This window comes from Palaemon carinicauda, chromosome 11, assembly GCF_036898095.1.
Source record: "Palaemon carinicauda isolate YSFRI2023 chromosome 11, ASM3689809v2, whole genome shotgun sequence".
Lineage (NCBI taxonomy): Eukaryota > Metazoa > Arthropoda > Malacostraca > Decapoda > Palaemonidae > Palaemon > Palaemon carinicauda.
In genome coordinates, this window is record NC_090735.1 from 5,146,234 (window position 1) to 5,148,733 (window position 2,500).

Here is a 2,500-nt window from a genome sequence, read left to right on the forward strand (position 1 = left end):
TATGAGAATGCTTGGCGCAGTCAAGTGTGGACATGAGAATGCTTGGTGCAGTCAAATGTGGATATGAGAATGCTTGGAGCAGTCAAATGTGGATATGAGAATGCTTGGAGCAGTCAAATGTGGATATGAAAAATCTTGTTGCAGTCAAATGTGGATATGAGAATGCTTGGAGCAGTCAAATGTGGATATGAGAAAGCTTGGCGCAGTCAAATGTGGATATGAGTATGCTTGGCGTAGTCAAATTATTATTATTATTATTATTATTATTATTACTTGCTAAGCTACAACCCTAGTTGGAATAGCAAAATGCTATAAGCCCAGAGGCCCCAACAGGGTAAATAGCCCAGTGAGGAAAGGAAACAAGGGAAATAATGTATTTTATGAACAATGACATTTAAATAAATATTTCCTATATAAACTATGAAAACTTTAACAAAACAAGAGGAAGAGAAACGAGATAGAATAGTATGCCCGAGTGTATCCTCAAGCAAGAGAACTCTAACCCAAGACAGTGGAAGACCATGGTACAGAGGCTATGTCACTACCCAAGACTAGAGAACAATGGTTTGATTTTGGAGTGTCCTTCTCCTAGAAGAGCTGCTTACCATAGCTAAAGAGTCTCTTCTACCCTTACCAAGAGGAAAGTGGCCATTGTGGATATGAGTATGCTTGGCTCAGTCAAATGTGCGTATGAAAATGCTTGGTGCAGTCAAATGTCTTTATGGAATGTAAAATGCCACTTTCTTTAAAAAGAAAAGTACTTAATCACATGATCTTACCAGTATTAACTTACCATGCTAGAAACTTAAGCTATAGTAAAGTCTTAGAACACACACACACACACAAACACACACACACACACATATATATATATATATACATATATATATATATATATATATATATATATATATATATATATATATATATATATATGCATATATATACATATATATATATATATATATATATATATATATATATATATATATATATATACGTAAATATATGCATATATATATGTATATATATGTATATATCTATATATACTAAATCAGATTTCCCTTCCCCACCAAGAATTGTTGGGCTTTTTGTAGCACTTGCATGTATGAAGAGACAGCTTAACAAGTTGTCATGCAACTTATATAGCTCAGCAATTATTTATTGTATAAATGGGAAGAAAAAAAAATCTGTTGTCAAAAAGCTTTTAAAGTTGTAATTTAGTTAATCACTTCTAAGACATTCTTTACATGTATTTATAGTTTATATATGAAAGATTGATTTTAATGTTGTTACTGTTCTTAAAATATTTCATTTTAATTGTTCATGGCTTTTCTTGAGGATTATTTAATTCTTTGTTTCCTTTCCTCACTGGGCTATTTTCCATGTTGGAGCCCTTGCGTTTATAGCTTCTTGCTTTTCCAACGAGGGTTGTAGATTAGATAATAATAATAATAATAATAATAATAATAATAATAATAATAATAATAATAATAATAATAATAATAATATACAGCATTAGGCTTTATTGTCACCATCATATCATTAATTACTTTATTAAGCTTTTTTTAATTACTCTTTTTGATGTTCATGTCATACACTTATTCAAAGGTACATAAGGATTAGGAAGGACTTAATTGGAGTACGTTTGAATTAGTTTGCTCTACTGCTCAATTAATGGTTTGTTATCGACTATTATTATTATTATTATTATTATTATTATTATTATTATTATTATTATTGTTATTATTAAATGCTAAGCTACAACCCTAGTTGGAAAAGCAGGATGCTAAAAGCCCAGGGGCCCCAACAGGGGAAAATAGCCTAGTGAGGAAAGGAAACAAGCATAGATAAAATATTTTAAGAATAGAAACATTAAAATAAATATTTCCTATATAAACAATAAAAACTTCAACAAAACAAGAGGAAGAGAAATTAGATAGAACAGTGTGCCCGAGTGTACCCTCAAGCAAGAGAACTCTAACCCAAGACAGTGGAAGACCATGGTACAGAGGCCATAGCATTACCCAAGACTAGAGAACAATGGTTTGATTTTGGAGTGTCCTTCTCCCAGAAGAGCTGCTTACCGTTGCTAAAGAGTCTCTTCTACCCTTACCAAGAGGAAAGTAGCCACTGAACAATTACATTGCCGTAGTTAACTTCTTGGGTGAAGAAGAATTGTTTGGTTATCTCAGTGTTGTCGGGTTTATGAGGACAGAGGAGAATCTATAAAGAATAGTCCAGACTATTCGGTGTCTGTGTAGGCAAAGGGAAACCGTAACGAGAGAGAAGAATCCAATGAAGTACTGGCTGGCCAGTCAAAGGACCCCATAACTCTCTAGTGGTAGTATCTGAGCTATAAGGAAATCTCTTAGAATATTTAACATTGATTAATTAGAATGAATTAACAAAGAATGGAATGTTGAATAAAAAATGAAAATTAAACGGAACTGAAATAGAATTATGTATTTTCTATCGAATCATTTTCAGAAATCATTTC